The sequence below is a fragment of the Manis pentadactyla genome, chromosome 15 (assembly GCF_030020395.1).
Source record: "Manis pentadactyla isolate mManPen7 chromosome 15, mManPen7.hap1, whole genome shotgun sequence".
In the NCBI taxonomy this organism is placed as follows: Eukaryota; Metazoa; Chordata; class Mammalia; order Pholidota; family Manidae; genus Manis; species Manis pentadactyla.
Window position 1 is genome coordinate 41321253 of NC_080033.1, and position 18438 is coordinate 41339690.

Consider the following 18438-nt stretch of genomic DNA (forward strand, 5'->3'; position numbering starts at 1 on the left):
TAATGTCTTATCAGCTATCTGGGCATCCCTTAGTCCAGACAAATTGACACATAAAATCAACCATCACAGCAGGCTCCTATAGGACTGGTCCCTTGGGTTTGGATGTTGGCCAATATCTCCTAAGATAGACAAAGCAAGCCTTCATCTTGGCCCTCTTATAGGACCTTGGTTCACCTTGAGTATCCTAGACCATTTCTTCCCCTTCTGCAAAAACCCTACTCTGCAGCCCTGGACATGTCTTGGTCTTTTGGTTAGGCTATAGAACAGATTACAGCTTCCTGCTGGCTCCCCTCCCTTGCCCCCTGGCAACTGGCTTTATTTCCCACAGAGGACAACAGGGAGTGGTCCCTGACAAGTGCTCTTGGCCTGAGCCTCGGCAAGCGGAACCCTTAGCAGTCCACTGGAGATGCAGGCTGGATAAGAGCATAGTGAGAGCTGTTTGCACACCAGTGAGCAGGCCTGGCCCTGCACAGACCCTAAGGTGGGCATGGGGAGGTGGAGCCTGGTCTAGGGATGTGGGAATGCTCCCATGGCCTCCAACTGACAGAAATCTACCCTTGTGAATTCATTCTCTAGGCTGAGCACCACTCTCCCTAGGCAGGCAGGTTAGGAGTTAAAAACACAGGCTTATTTTCAAATGCTGATGCTGACATTCAGCATTCAGGAATTTGGGGCAAGATAATAACTTTTGAAACCATAGGCTTGTCATATTTAAAATGAGGATAAATCCCATTTCCCAAGGTTGTCAAGAGGATTAAATGAGTCAGTGGGGGGTGTCACCCTTTTGATTCACAATGCTTGCACACTGTAAGGTCATCACCCAGTGGGGGGGAGGGGAGTGAGAATCCTCCTCCACCTATGTGGAGAAGAACAGTAGTCAGGGGCTGGCAACTGGTTCTAATCTGAGACCTACCAGCCACCTAGCCAAACCCTTGGTGTTTCTGTCATTCTGATGAAGAGGGTACTCTTGGCCATCTCGAGACTTCTAGTTGTAATTCTCTTGGATTCTGTGCAGCCATAATTGTTGCTTCCAAAGACAAACTTGTAAAGCAGGGTAGTGGGTAAAATGAAGACTTAGAAATTGGGGGACTGGAGATGGATTAAAGATGGCAGCGTGAGAGGTGAGACAGAGAACTCCTTCCAAAACCACATTAATATGAAAATATAGTTAATACACTAATCCTAAAAGAGCAACGGGAAAGAAGGTGGCACCAGACTGCATACACCTGGAGAAAAGAGCAGACCTCATGAAACAGGGTAATGTACCAAAGCCATGATCCAGCAGGACCCAAGCCCTTCCCCCACCCCAGCTCACTGGTGGGAGGAAGAAAAACTGAGTGGGGAGGGGGTGAAAGCCCAGGATTGCTGAACACCCAGCCCTGGAGAACTGCTTTGAGAGCACAAACCTACACTGCATGGTGCTCTGGAGATTAGTGGGGTTGGAAAGCTAAGACAGGCAGAATACTTGGAGAGACTGAGATTCCAGCTGTTTGTGGAAATCAGGGATCCACATCTGGCTACTCTGGGACAAAAGAAAGGTCAGCAGTCTGAGAGACTTCTTAACAGCGAGAGGGCTGCTAAAGGGGCAAGGATTGCACAGAGCTTGCTGTTCAGGGGAAAGGATAGGTAGACAAAATTGTCTCAGTGCACTCTGCCCAGCAGGTTGAGAACTTTCAGGAGCTTCAGATGCTCCATCCTCCTGACTGGCTACTCAGCTCTGAGGCCCCCCACTGTGATACACAGTCTGCTGCACCTTACTCCTGGCCTGCCAGCACTGGCTCAAAAACTGGCAGTCCCTGCCCTGGCATCAGGCCAGCCAGAGGGAGGCCCTGCCTATAGCAGCTACAAACACAAAGCACAGAGGCTTACACCTGTGTGCTTGGCCTACTGGTTCTGACACTGGAGGCAGGCACAGCAGCCGGGAAGCAGGAAACAGCTCTTTCCTCCCCCCAGGCACCAGTGCCACTCCCCTGCAACACTTGACATCACTCTGGGGGCTGAGCAGCACCAGAGAGTAGAGCTTCTGGGCACTAGAGGGCGCCACATACAAATATGAAACATCAAAGGAACCTGGTTCAAACAAAAATCCCACGAACACCAGAAAAAGGGCCAGATGAAGGGCCAAGTGAAACTGAACTCATCAATTTTCCTGAAAGAGATTTCAAAATAAAAATCATAAACATGCTCATGGAGGTACAGAAAAATATTCAAGAACTCAGGGACAAATTTAGGATGGAGATTCAATCATTGAGAAATTCCGTATCTGAAATGAAACATACAATGGAGGGACTTAAGAGCAGATTAGATGTAGTAGAAGAGATGGCCAATGGAATAGAAATTAGAGAAGAGGAATACAAAGAAGCTGAGGCACAGAAAGAAAAAGGATCTCTAGGAGTGAAAGAATATTGAGAGAACTGTGTGACCAATCCAAATGGAACAATATTTGCATTATAGGGGTAACAGAAGAAGAAGAGAAAAAGGGATAGAAAGTGTCTTTGAGGACATAATTGCTGAAAAATTTCCCAATCTGGGGAAGGAGATAGTCTCTCAGGCCATGGATGTGCACAGATGTCCCAACAAAAGGGACCCAAGGAAGACAACACCAAGATATATAATAATTACAATGGCAAAGATCAAGGATAAGGACAGACTTCTAAAAGCAACTAGAGAGAGAAAAAAGATCACATACAGAGGAAATCCCATCAGGCTAGCATCAGACTTCTCAGCAGAAACCTTACAGGCCAGAAGGGAGAGGCATGATATATTTAATGCAATGAAACAGAAGGCCCTTGAACCAAGATTACTTTATCCAGCAAGATTATCATTTAAATTTGAAGGAGAGATTAAACAATTTCCAGATAAGCAAAAGCTGAGAGAATTTACCTCCTACAAACCACCTCTACAGTGTATTTTGGAGTGATGGCTATAGATGGAAGTGTCCCTAAGCCTAAATAGCTGTCAGCAGAGGAAATAAAAGCACAGTAAAGGAAGTAGAACAATTAATTACTAAGAAGATGCAAAATCAAATCAACTATCCCAAAAGTCAGTCAATGGATTGACAAAGGGTACAGAATATGATACCTAATATATAAAGAATGGAGGAGGAAGAAAAAGGAGGGGAAAAAAAGAACCTTTAGGTTGTGTTTGTAATAGCATACCAAGTGAGTTAAATTAGACTGTTAGATAGTAAGGGAATTACCCTTGAACCTTTGGTAACCACAAATCTAAAGCCTGCAATGGCAATAAGTATATACCTATCGATAATCACCCTAAATGTAAATGGTCTGAATGTACCAATCATGACACAGAATCACCGAATGGGTTTAAAAAACCAGACCTGTCTATATGCTGCCTACAAGATACTTCAAACCCAAAGACATACACAAACTAAAAGTGAAGGATGGTAAAAGATACTTCATGCAACTAATAGTGAGAAAAAAGCAGGAGTTGCAGTCCTTGTATCAGACAAAATAGACTTCAAAACAAAGAGTCACAAGAGACAAAGAAGGACATTACATAATGATAAAGGGGGAAGTCCAACAAGAGGATATAACCATTATAAATATCTATGCACTCAACACAGGAGCACCTATATATGTGAAACAAATATTAACAGAATTAAAGAGGGAAATAGAATGCAGTGCATTCATTTTGGGAGACTTCAACACACCACTCACTCCAAGGGACACATCAACCAGACAGAAAATAAGTAAGGAGACAGATGCACTGAACAACATGTTATAAGAGATGGACCTAACAGACATCTTCAGAACACTCCACCCAAAAGCAGCAGGATACATAATCTTCTCAAGTACACATGGAACATTTTCAAGAATAGACCATATACTAGGCCACAAAAAGAGCTTCAGTAAATTCAAAAAGATTGAAATTGTACCAACCAGCTTCTCAGACCACAAAGGTATGTAACTAGAAATAAATTATGCAAAGAAAACAAAAAAGCCCACAAACACATGGAGGCTTAACAACATGCTCCTAAATAACCAATGGATCAATGACCAAATAAAAACAGAGATCAAGCAATATATGGAGACAAATGACAATAATAATTCAACACTGCAAAATCTGTGGGACACAGCGAAGGCCATGCTAAGAGGGAAGTATATTGCAATATAGGCCTACCTCAGGAAAGAACAATCCCATATGAACAGTCTAAACTCACAATTAATGAAACTAAGAAAACAGGAACTAATGAGGCCCAAAGTCAGTAGAAGGAGGGACATAATAAAGATTAGAGCATAAATAAATAAAATCGAGAATAGAACAGTAAAAAGAATCAATGAAAGCAGGAGCTGGTTCTTCAAGAATATAAACAAAATATATAAACCCCTAGCCAGACTTAACAAGGAAAAAAAGAGTCTACACACATAAACAGAATCAGAAATGAAAAAGGAAAAATCATTACAGACAGCACAGAAATACAAAGAATTTTTAGAGAATACTATGAAAAATTACATGCTGGGGCTCTCTTGTCCCCTCCTGGCATAAGCCAGAAGCTCTGTCTGTCTTCTCACTGTATCTCTCAATAAAAGTCTCTGTGCAAAAAAAAAAAAAAGAAAGAAAAATTACATGCTAACAAGCCAGATAACCTAAAAGAAATGGACAACTTTCTAGAAAAATACAACCTTCCAAGGCTGATGCAGAAAGAAACAGAAAATCTGAACAGACCAATTACCAGCAACAAAATTGAACTGGTAATCAAAAACCTACCTAAGAACAAAACCCTTCGACCAGATGGCTTCACTGCTGAATTTTATCAAACATTTAGTGAAGACCTAATAACCATCCTCCTTAAAGTTTTCCAGAAAGTAGAAGAGGAGGGAGTAGTCCCAAACTCATTCTATGAGGCTAGCATCACTCTAACACCAAAACCAGGCAAATTCCCCACAAAAACAGACAATTACAGACCAATATCTCTGATGAACATAGATGCAAAAATACTCAACAAAATATTAGCGAACCGAATTCAAAAATACAACAAAAAGATCATCCATCATTATCAAGTAGGATTTATTTCAGGGATGCAAGGATGGTACAATATTAGAAAATCCATCAGCATCCACCAAATCAAGAAAAAAGAAGGACAAAAACAACACGATCATCTCCATAGATGCTGAAAAAGCATTCGACAAAACTCAACATCCATTCATGATGATAAGTCTCAACAAAATGGGTATAGAGGGGAAGTACCTCAATATAATAAAGGCCATATATGACAAATCCACAGCCAACTTAAGAGCAAGAAGCTGAAAGCCTTTCCTTTAAGATCAGGAACAAGACAAAGATGCCCACTCTCTCCACTTTTATTCAACATGGTACTGGAGGTCCTCGCCATGGCAATCAGTCAACACAAAGAAATAAAAGGCATGCAGATTGGTAAAGAAGACATTAAACTGTCACTGCAGATGACATGATATTGTACATAAAAAACCCTAAAGAATCCACTCCAAAACTACTAGATCTAATATTGGAATTCAGCAAAGTTGCAGGATACAAAATTAATACACAGAAATCTGTGGCATTCCTGTACATTAATGATGAGCTGGCAGAAAGAGAAATCAGAAAAACAATTTTATTCACAATTGCTTCAAAAAGAATAAAATACTTAGGAATAAACCTAACCAAGGAAGTGAAAGACCTATACTCTGACAGCTACAAGACCCTCATGAGAGAAATTAAGGAAGATACCCATAAATGGAAACACATCCCATGCTCATGGATAGGAAGGATTAATGTCAAAATGGCCATCCTACTGAAGGCAATCTACAGATTCAATGCAATCTCTATCAAAATACCAACAGCATTCTTCAACGAACTAGAGCAAATAGTTCTAATATTCATATGGAACCACAAAAGACCCTGAATAGCCAAAGCAATCCTGAGAAGGAAGAATAAAACTGGAGGATTACACTCCCCAACTTCAAGCTCTACTACAAAGTCACAGTAATCAAGGCAATTTGGTACTGGCACAAGAACAGACCCATAGACCAGTGGAACAGACTAGAGAGCCCAGATATAAACCCAAGCACATATGGTCAATTAGTATACGATAAAGGAGCCATGGACATACAGTGGGGAAGTGACAGCCTCTTCAACAACTGGTGTTGGCAAAACTTGACAGCTACATGCAAGAGAATGAAACTGGATTATTGTCTAACCCCATACACAAAAGTAAACTCGAAATGGATCAAAGACCTGAATGTAATTCATGAAACCATAAAACTCTTTGAGAACAACATAGTCAAAAATCTCCTGAATATAAACATGAGCAACTTTTTCCTGAATGCATCTCTTCGAGCAAGGGAAACAAAAGCAAAAATAAACACATGGGACTACATCAAACTAAAAAGCTATACAGCAGAGGACACCATCAACAGAACAAAAAGGCATCCTACATATGGGAGAATATATTTGTAAATAACATATCCAACAAGGGGTTAACATCCAAAATATATAAAGAATTCACACACCTCAACAACCAAAAAACAAATAATCCAATTAAAAAATGCACGGAGGATATGAAAAGACAGTTTTCCAAAGAAGAAATTCAGATGGCCAACAGGCATGAAAAGATGCTCCACATCACTTATCATTAAGGAAAGGCAAATTAAAACCACAATGAGATATCACTTCACACCAGTTATGATGGCCAGCATCGAAAAGACTAAGAACAACAAATGCTGGTGAAGATGCGGATAAAGGGGAACCATCCTATACTGGTGGTGGGAATGTCAGCTAGTTCAACCATTGTGGAAAGCGATATGGAGGTTCCTCAAAAAACTAAAAAGAGAAATACCATTCGACCCAGGAATTCAACTCCTAGGAATTAACCCAAAGAATACAAGTTCTCAGATTCAAAAAGACATATGTACCCCTATGTTTATTGCAGCTCTATTTACAATAGCCAAGATATGGAAACAACCTAAGTGTCCATCAGTAGATGAATGGATAAAGAAGAGGTGGTACATAGACACAATGGAATACTATTCAGCCATAAGAAAGAAAGAAATCCTACCATTTGCAACGACATGGATGGAGCTGGAGGATATTATGCTCAGTGAAATAAGCCAGGCAGAGTAAGACAAGTACCAAATGATTTCCCTCATTTGTGGAGTATAACAATGAAGCAAAACTGAAGGAACAAAACAGCAGTAGACTCACAGACTCCAACAAGGGACTAGCGGGTACCAAAGGGGAAGGATGGGGGAGGGCAGTTGGGGAAGAAGGGAGAAGGGGATTGAGGGGCATTATGATTGGCACACATGGTGTCGGCGGCATCATGGGGAAGACAGTGTAGCACAGAGAAGGCAAATAGTGACTCTGTGGCATCTTACTACACTGATGGACAGTGACTGCAATGGGGTATGGGGGGGGAACTTGATATTATGGGTGAATGTAGTAACCACTTTGTTTTTCTTGTAAAATCTTCATAAGAGTGTATATCAATAATACTTTAATAAAAATAAATAAATAAATAAAAAGTTGGGGGACTAAATACTTAGTTCTGCTAAGCCTTAATTTTTTCATCTATGAAATGGAAGTAATACCCTCTTCATACAGTTGCATGAAGATTAAATAATTTATGTAAAGTACTTAGCATAGTGGGAGCATGATAATAACAAAAACAGTAAATATTATGTAATAATTGTATAATATTAATATGCTTACTCATAAATATTTGAAATATTTCTTCCAGTTGCATGGAGCTGAACTTTTAAAGCTTGACTCCCGTCACAATCACTGAGGGTAAAGGAGCATGTTGTAATGTAATTATCCCAAACAGTAGAAAAATATAACATTCTTTATTGTTTACAATGCTAAGTTAGGATGCGAGCCCTCACTCTACACAAATGGGGGAAAAATTAGGCAAATTTAGCTTGAACTTTTTCTGGGTTCTCTCACCTCCTCTCCAGTTCTGGAGATTGGGATTATGACAAAGTCTAAGTCTTCAACTTCAGTGCCAGGGCATGGGTGGGAGGCGAGAGGCTTGCAGGGCCACCTCCTTCTCAGTCATTGGTTCACATAGGGTTTAACATCCATCATCTGCCCAGGAGATCGTTACACTGAGGCCATGAGATTGGCCGCCTGTGTGATGGCTTATGGGGTCTTGTACCTGGGTGCATGCTACCATTCCACTCCAGGTCTGGGACTCACCCTTTCTCCAACCAGGAAGCGTGGTGCAGACGCACTCTGTTCAGTTTCTCCTCTCCACTCTCCTCCACCCTTCTCTGCCCTCTCTGGGGCATGACTTTTTGAAAACAATTGTCCCAAACTGAAATGTTGGCAGAGATCAAGTCTTAGCTTAATCATCTTCCTTCTCTGCATCCCACTCCTGTCCTAATCTCAGTTGGAGCGCTTACCACATTCTATCTTCTGTTAGAGTTACCTGCATTTACCTGCAGACTCTGTCACCCCAATCTAAGCTCTCTATGGTGCCATTTAAATCCTGTTTTCCTCCTATCTTCCTGCCCACAGAGTTATGAATATATTAGTTACTCAGCAAAGGTCATGGGGGGTCCCAGCATTCTCCACAGATGTGTTGAGTGATACTTTTTGAAATATAAAGTTCTCCTGCATTCCTTGTACCTGTTTGGCCTTTTCCCCATTCAGTCAGTGATGCCATTCTGCATTCATTGCCTCAGGGAAGGATGGCATAGCATAAAATAGCCAAAATAGGAATCAATTCTGGACTGCTGATGTGCAAAGCCTTAGTCTTCGGTAGAATGGAGAGGATCCATGCTCATGAACAATAGCAAGTTTGAGATTCCTCTGTCAGCATATGCCAGGAGTTCATTCATTCCTCGACACCCTCCTCTCCTCCAAGTCCATTGCAATGACAGATAACACACAAAGGGAACATTAAGAAGAAGATGAAGTTCTGTTCAAACTCAAGACCAGAAATGCATCAGGGAACACAGAACAGTGAGCAGAGATAGAGTCATCGACTTGGGTCTGAAAGAAGCAAGTGGTAGCAGGGAATTCAACTCTATAGGATGTTATGCACACTCAAAGTAGAAATGAAGCTGAATTACAGAAAAATAAGGTTCTACTTGTGCTCCTGAGTTTGTGGACTGGGATTCATGCATGGTCCCTGGGACAATCTATGTAGTCCACCTGTACACTTACTGGTTCTTCCCCAGTAGAAATCAGAGAGGCTTCACCTGGACTGGCGAATGAGTTTGTGCTGGTTTCAGAGAGCCACGTATTTCCTGGAATTGCCCACTGTGTTTTCAGGGCCATGGCCTGTGCTGGGTGTTTGCCCTGGCTATGAGTGACGGAGAGCTGACAAAATCCAACAGTTGGCTTTTCGAACATGGGGGTTTGGGGGCAGATGTGGAAGTCACCAGTGTATTCTGTCAAGCTTGGTACCAGGGTATAAGTTAGAGTAACAGTGACCCAGGCATGACAGTGAGTGAATACAGAAATGGCCCTGACTTCCAACATCCAGCAAAATCCTTAGAAATGGGATGTCATTGATTTATCTTTCGTCAAGGTGTGACAGTACAACTTACCTACACTGAAACAAAGCCTAAGTGTTCAGCGTCCTCCATCTTTGCATATGTTGGCACCATGTGATCATGAGATGAAGACCCAAAGTGGTTGCCTAACCCCAGATGTTCCCCTGTGCCCCTTCGTCCTTAATACTCCCCACTGACATAACCACCATTCTGATTTCTATTACCAAAGATTAGTTTTGCCTGTTGGTGTCTGGACTCTTTCAATCAAGAGAATTTTCTGAGATTCATCCATATCGTTGTATTCTTTAGTAGTTTCTTTTACTTTGTGGCTGAGTAGCATATAATTGTATAAATGTACCACAATTTATTTACCCATTCTCCTCTTGATGAACATTTGTCTCTACTTTGGGGCTATTATGAATAGAGCTGCTATAAACATTCTTGAACAAGTCTTTTGGGGGACATTTTTATTTCTCTTGGTTATTAATCTAGGAGTAAAATTGCTCAGTCCTAGGGTAGTTGAATGTTTAGTTTTATCAGAAACTGCTATATGGTTTTACCAAGTGTAAAATTTACCAATAAAATCTAAATTTTAATTCCTTCCAGCAACATACACTCTGCATCCTAGCCCATACTTAATATCGTTATTATTTTTTTAATTTTATATTTATCCCTTTTGATGGGTGTGTAATGATGCTCACTGTGGTTTTAATCACATTACCCTGATGGCTAATGATATTGAGCAGTCTTTCATGTGCTTATTAATTGTTTGAGGGTTTCTTTTGTAAAATGCCTGGTCGAGTCTTCTGCTTATTTTTAAAAATTAAGGTGTAATTGATGTATAACATTTTATTGGTTTCAAGTGTGTGACAATTATTTGATATTTGTATGCACTGGAAAATGATTACCACAGTAATTACCATCCGTCACCACACATAGTTACATACTTTTTTTCTTGCAAAGACAAATTTTAAGATTTACTCTCTTAGCAGCTTTCAAATATGCAATATAATATTATTATACTGTAAATGTTCATTACCTTCTGAGGACTAGTCAGTTTTGTAACTGGAAATTTGTACATTTTGACCCCCTGCACCCATTTTGCGCATCCCATCCCCCACCTTCTTTTGTCTATTTTAATTAGGTTGTTTGTCTTTTTATTCTTGAGCTGTGGGAATTCTTATATGTTCCAGATGTGATTCCTCTGTGTATGTTCTCTCCCAGTCTGTGGCTTGTCTTTTCACTTTCTTAATGGTGTCTCTTGATGACCAGCACTTTTAATTTTAATGAAGTCCAATTTATCCATTTTTTTCTTTTCTGGTCAGTGCCTTTTGTATCCTTTCTCAGAAACCTTTCCCTCTCCTAATATCATGAAAATATTCTCCAATGTTTTCTTCTAGAAGCTTTATAGTTTATTTATATATTTTATTTCCATTACTAAAAAATGAGCCACTTTATCTCTGATAATATTTCTTATCTTGATATCTACTGCACTGAATGTACTGAAAATTTCTGTTTTAAATTGCAGTGCTGAGGCCATTTTCTTAAGTGTGTTTACTACTATGTGTAGGATTAAGTCTACCATCTGACTATAGTTTTGCATTTTTTCTCATCAGTTCTTTTGTTGTTTTTTGTTGTTCTCCTGTCCTGCTTTCTTTTCAATGAATGGAGTATTTTCTATTATTCTTTTTTGATCTCTGTTACTGATTTTTTTTAGCTACATAATACAAGAAACAATGTAACAGAATTCCCTTAACCCTACCCTGTGCTATTTTGACATGTGTTTTAATTCTGTGCACCTGAGAACCCTCTAATGCATTTGTATTAGATTTGATTGATCAGTTTCTTTCAGTCTAAAGAACATCAGACTGGGATGAAATTTCCCTGGGTTTCGGTTATGCCAGGCCATGTCTGAGTAAAACTCTCCTCTAACTATCAGAATGGACAGAAAATCACATTCCTGATTTTAAACTTATTTCTTATTAAAGTCTTGCTCTGTCAGGATCTAAGTGGTCCCTGAGGATAAAAGGTAAATCTGAAATGTCACTGCCCTTATGAAGTCCATATCCTGGTGGGAGAGACTGGTCTAAGGCAGACCTGAAAACCATTAAAGGCAAAGGTGACTGGGTCCCTAGGAAGAAGGGCTCTATAAAATTATGGTAAGTATATATTATGACAATTTTCCTAGTTCTTCTCCAAAAGGACCCATGGTTATTTAGTTGGGTGATTATGTCAACAAACTGCTGGGCCTAGAGTTTGAACTGATATTACCTGGAGACCTAAAGTGTCATCGTGACACCCTTGTTAGAGCGGGCTCCTCTAGGGGCCAAGTAATAAATGGAATCTTAGCTAAATTCTAGCTCATAGTGGGCTCACTGGGTCAATGGACCCTGCCCAGTAGTCATTTCCCTAATGCCCAAGGGCATAAATTGGGATTGATATACTTGGCAATTAGAATAATCCCCCATAGTGGGTTCCTGGTCTGTGGAATAAGAGCTATCACAACAGAGAAAGCCAAATGGAAACCTCTGAGTTTGCCAGAATCTAGGAGGTCCCCACCTCATGGCCAAAATAGTAAATGAAAACTAATACTGTGTCCTGGGGGAGAGGTATAGCAGAATTAGGGCCACCATCAAGAGACTAAAATATACAGGGATGGTGTGTATCCCTTGCAGAACAGAATAGATCTTAGAGAATGGCTGCAGAATACCACAGACTTCACCAGATTTTTCCATTCCAGTGTGAAAAAGATCATCAGAAACAATTCACATCCACAAATGATGCACAATCTTATAGGGCCAGGTCTCCCTCTGTCTGCCATAATATAGTCCAAAGACATTATAGATTGTGTATCCCACAGAACATCACACTCACCTGTTACATGTACAGCTTCCTGCTGACTGGACAGGAGGAGCAAGAGGTGGCTAGCACTCCTGTGCTCCAGAGGATAGGAGGTAAATCCTGTGGAAATTCAGGGAGTGGACATTCAGTGAAGGCATTAGGAATCCAGTGATTAAGAGTATCCAGAATTTCCTCATTAAAGTAAAAGACAAATTTATGCATCTTGCAAGTCTTTTCAAAAAGAAGGAAGCAAGGCCTCCTTGGGTTCTGTAGGCACCGTGTTCCACACCCAGGCATGTCACACTGGCTCAAACGCCGGGTGACATGTAGGGCTGCCAGCTTTGAGTGGGGTCTGGAGAGGCAATGGCACTGTGGAGCCGTCAGCCCTATTACTTGGGTGATAAGGATCTGGCAGGCCTGATGATATTAAGAGATGTCAGGGACGGGAAAAGATGCAGTATGGAGTTTTTGGCAAACTCCAGGGGGAGAATCATGGTACAAATCCCTGGAATTCTGGACTAAGGCTGTGCCAACTCAGCAGAGAATTACATGCTTTGGGAAGCTTCTCCTGGTGTGTTACTGGGTCCTGGTAGAGAAGAAATACTAGATCATGGGCACTAAATGACTGTACATCTGGAACTTCCCACTATGAGATGGGTCCTGGCTACAAGTCCACTTTGAGAAAGATTAGGAGAGTGTTTATTGTATATATTTGTAGTGGTATTGCATAGCTCATTAAGAAGACTCAGCATCCTTTAATCAATGGCTCAATAGGTTTGAGAAGTGGTTTCGGTCTGGAAAGGTCTGGTAAGATATTGTGATTTTTAACTGTTATGGTGACATAAATCTTCTGCTCACCAGCTCTTGACTTTTTCTGTTTTTACAAGTTAAGCAACATTCACTTACCTGGCTTCTAGAAATACCACAATCTATTAGCCACTGTCATAAACCTCTGTGGGACACGGCATGCTGGTTGCCACTCTGTGTGTGCTGCCCATGAAGGTCGTTACTCCCACCTTATCTCTGACGATGAAGTAGCATTCCCTGGCCTCTGCTATTCCAGCGTCATTCTCATTGACTGAATCTGAATGAAGCCTGTTTTCACGGGGGCACTGCCTACGGTCAACCCCGACCTAAGAAGAAGTGTTAGCATGAAGCTCCTCAAAGGCACCGGTGCCCTCTACACTAGTGCATTCCTCACTGCCCTGGTGAAGAGAGACCCTGGGCACTGCTGGTGATCATCAGGTGCTGGTGAAGCACCTCCAGGGGCCCCTGCCCTCCTCCCTGTCTAGGTTGCCAGCCAGATTCTCAGTGACCTCTGGATTCCCTCATTGTAGGAAAAAATTTATTTTTTTACATTTTTGTAATGATCCCAAGCCTTCTCATCTCTTCATCGGTACTCTGCCATGGCAATTCTCCCGCCTCTGTCTCACTTACAGAAAGCTGCATCAGGTGCTACCTTCAGGGAGCATTCCTGCAGCATCTTAGACCGGCCTGAGGCACTCTTTCAGGACAGTAAATCCTGAGTTATGAGATGTGCTCTTATATTAATAAATTCTCTTCTACCCAGTCTTATCTTCTGCCCCACCCTTTTGGCCCACTACCCTCAAGATTCACTCCCACATACGTTGTCCTCAGTCCTTTCCTACAGGACGTATCAGCCACATCATGCAATTTATTCAGTGAGAAAGCCCATTTACTCCCAAAGGAGAGACTACTGTTCCTTTGTTCTGGCTATGCTGAAACCTGGCCCCAGTGATTGGCCTGGGGCAGTGTGTGAAGTAGGGTGATCTTGATAAGGAAACGCATTTTCATGTGAGGCACATGAGAGTAGACACATCAGGCCTCCTCTCCTCTAGAGGCAGAGGGTGCTGCTAGCGTGGAGACTTATGAGAATCTGGGTGTCCATGGCTCTCAGCTGCATCCCTCTAGATGTTTCCATCTCCCGTCTCAGGGTCCTACTCATTCCTTACCTGGGCCCTGACTTTAGATCGTCCGTGGCTGCACATTCAACCTCCCTTGTTAGCTCTCTTGCTCTTATGGTTAAGTCCGAGTCTCATTTTTAGCATGGTCTAACCATGGTTCCAGGAGATAAGGGTTTTAAAGTCTCTAAGAGCTGCCAGGAGGCCTTCTAATTTTCAACACATACTGTGTTGAAAGCTTACTAACCAGAACCTGTCTCTTTCTTCAGAGGTTCCAAGCTAGCCAATACCCATCTTTATAATTGCCATTGCTGCTGTACCTCAGAGATGCAGGGGTTCCACCCTCCAGCTGGTCCACATCCCGACCCACCCTGGGATCTTTGGGACATGATACTGCCTGACTGGTGAATAATCCAGTTACAGAATCCCACTGAGGGTCTGTTTTCTAGGTCTCCTTCTAGCGCGCAGTGGCTTAGCTTAGTCCCCTGAAAGCAAAGCCTGAGGCAGGGAGGGGAGGAAGAAAAGAGAAGGTCAGGGTGTAGTATTGTGACTGCTGCTCTGAGCAATAGCAGCCCAATTTCTCTAGGACCTCCTGCCTCCTGAGCAGCATTCAGGCTGTTTGTTGAGGTTTACTCCTGGGAGTCTTAACTGTCCTATAATTCCCGTCTCACTTGAGCAAAGATAGAGAGGCCTTTTGTGATGAGGGAGAAGGCTGTGCAGCCAGAAATAGAAAGTCACGTGGCCCACCCATGCTTCAAGTGGTGTGCTGTCAGCGCAAGGTGAGGCTGAGCCTGCACAGAGCTGTCCACGGCAGTGCTGATTAAATCAGAGTGGGCTGAGGTTACGTGAGTGGGGGATGAGCAGTGTCATCATTATCATTACTTGTGAATAAACCGGCTATAGAACTAGGACAGATTATTGTCAGCAGTATAACAGAGACAGAGAGTGTATTGGGGGAAGGAGAAAATGATTCTAGTATTTGAGAATAAGGAGGTCTGCATGTAGGAGATAGTATTACCATGGGATCCTAAAAGAAAAGTAGGATTTTTTTTCCAAGGCAAAACATTCCAGGAGAGGAAGATGTAATTAACAAAGCCTGGGTGCAGTGATGGGTGCAGTGATGTGGTTGAAGTAATCGTGTTGTAGTGACTTGTTACAGTGATGAGGTACCATGATGTGTTTGTAGTGACAGGTTTGTAGTGATGGTGCAGTGATGGGGTGTAGTGGTGGTGCAGTGATAGGGCGTAGTGGTGGGTGCAGTAATGGGGGGCAGTAGTATGGTTGTAGTGATGGTGCAGTGATGGGGTGCAGTACTGGGATACAGTGATACAGTTGTAGTGATGGGGTACAGTAATGGGATGCAGTGACGGGGTGCAGTGAAGCATCCATCTGGAATGACAGGATGGAGCCAGATGGGAAAGGATTTGAACATCCCGGTAAGTGTTTGGGTTTACTGTGTATGTGAGATGGGTTTGCAGAAAGGTCATGAGAAGGAAGCTCTAAGGGCCCCGTGAAATGGGAGGCATTGCCCAGTGACCCAGTTCCATCCCCAGGCATCTTCCCTTTGTTTTGTCTGCCAAGAGGCCAGTCTCCTCCCTAAAAGTGCTGCCTCCCAGGTGCCCCCAGGGCTCCTTTACCTCCTCTTATGAGAGCTGGGCAGTGGGCTTTGATCTCCACTGCCTGTCAGCAGGGTGGGTAAGCACATGTTTAAGTTAAGCTTCAGTGAGGCCCTCGCCCACTCTGGTTTCTCCCTCAGGGTTTCAGCAGAGGAGTTGGGAGAACATAGAGAGCCCATCAAATGTCTCTATGCCTCTCAGGGGCCATCCAGGCCACGGTCTGTGCTGCTAATGGGAACATCAAGGTCCTAGGAGGTGAGGTCAAGGGGTTACTAGAAGATTAAATGATTTTTTGTGGCCTAGTAACTGCAGAAGTCAGCCCGTCCTCCCTGATCTTCCCTTCGCTCCTCATTTCCTACTCTCTCCTCCTTCATGGCAAAGCCAGCAGCTTGGAGGCAGAAAATCTGGGCTGAAATCCCAGCTGTGCTCCTTTTCAGCCTTGTGATATTTGGTAATTCACAGAGCCGCAGTTTCCTCATCTACAAAATGGGGATGATAGCATTAAATTAGGTGATGGCAGCAAAACATTGAACCCAGGTTCCGATACTCACACAGCATTCCATAAATGAAAGCCGGTGTCATTGTTTCCTGGCATAGTGGTGTTCCCCACAGTGAAGGGCCTGCACATTAAGGGGTGTCTGAGATAATCCGAGGTGGTACCTGGACAGAACAGCAAACATAAGAGAAGCAGTTAGGATCCCATGTCTTCCGCAGTTCCCTTTCAACATTGATTTTGTAGAAAAGACAGACTCAATTTGGTGGTAGTGTTTCTTATGTGTATAACTATATATATATATAACACGCATTGCTAACTTCTCTTTTTAACAATCACCCCCCTGGTAATGGTAGTTAATTTCATTGACCTCAATCTGGTAAACAGTCCTAATCAGTAATTTAAGCACTCTCTTTAAGTAACAGGCTTTTTCAAGCACACGCATAGCCTCTCCGATCTGCCTCCCTCCCCCGCCTCCTCTCCAAGATGCCATCGGGCTGCCTGAGCTGAGGGAGCGTACATGACCCCAGGAGTGGGGGGGCAGAGGGAGCCCGGACCCACCTGCAGAGGTTCTAACACGGCCGTGGTCTCCACGGCAGCTTCCGTCTGCCCTGGATTCTTGGAAGGGTGATGAGTTCTCACATGGCGAGCTCTGGTGTCCCCTCGGCTTGGTTGAGTCGCATGGGCCCTCTCCTGGCGACTCAGCACCTCACCTCAGCCTTGGCCGGCAACCACCACCGTGGCCGGGTTGTGGTTCTGCTTTGTTCTCAAGCCCAAGAAGCACCTCCGGGGGCCCCTGCCCTCCTCCCCGTCTAGGTTGCCAGCCAGAGTCTCACTTACCTCTGGGTTCCCTTCAGGGCCATGCCTGGGGCCCTTCCAAGGAAAAGTGGATGGAGGAGAGTGGGAGTGTAACCTGAGATCCCCGTTGGCCCAGTCTCTTCCCCGCTGGGGTAGCTGTCACAGGCCGGTTCAGACGCAGGGCACCCCCAAGGCAGCCTCCTCCTGCAGATTCAAGTCTGCCTTCAGCATCCCCTGTCCAGGACACCTCCCACTTCGGGACTAAAACTGAGAGGGGGGGTCAGAGCACTTTGTATCACCCCCTGCTTTCCTTACTGCTGTTCCCTTCTCCTTCCCAAGCCGCCCGGGGCAGGAGGAGCAGATTCCCTCTCTGTCTGTTTTGGGGGTCCTCCACACCATACCCTACCATACACGATAATGGTTGCCAGAGGTAGGGAGGATGATTTCAGAAATGCAAAACATACTGTTTTTCTCTTTTCAAAACACTATCTGAAAAAAAAGAAAAAAACACATTATCTGTATTGCATTAGATACATAAACATTTCTTTGATAATTTGCATTTTTTAAAAGGTCAGTTTAAAGAAAAATGTCAAGTAAATTTATAGTCAGGTTAGTAGTGGGAATGGTACAAACTGCTAAGCTAGCAGGTCAGTGTTTGAGTTTGGGGAAACCCTAGGAACTCGGCAGAAGCTGTGATGGTTCCTTAAGTGGAAAGACCTTCTTGAGAAGGAAGACAATCATGTACACAGATGACTGGGAAGCAGGAGGGCTGGGCAAGCAAAGCTCTAAGGAGTTCAGGAGAATCTAGGAGAGCTTCTTGAAAGAGATGGCAGTTGAGCTGGGCTTCAAAGCATTAAGAAGCTGGAGAAGAAAGACGTCCAAAGTGTGTTGTGTTGGGTGTATGAAATAGTACATGTGAAAGCTCTTTAAAAACGGTTAAATGAATAGTGGTATAGAGAATTCCCGGTGTTTCTGATTGGATGGAGGAACAGCATTACAGGGCAGAGAGAATGTTTTTAGTGGCAACTAGGGAGGGCCAGAGCGGGGAGGTAGTCTAAGATGTCTCCAGGTTGTAGACAAAATGGACACTGAGAACTCTGGCTGGCAGGGCCAGTGGAGATGCCATCCTGAGCTGGCAAAGTCTGTGTTTTCAGAGGCACTCATGTGCCCTGCCAGCAACCAGTTCCCTTCTTAGAAACTTGCCCACTTTTCCACCCTGCTCTGGGTTCCTCTGGCATAGCAGGCAGGTCTGGACACCTCTTTCATACTTTGGGTCTTTGTTTTATGACCCT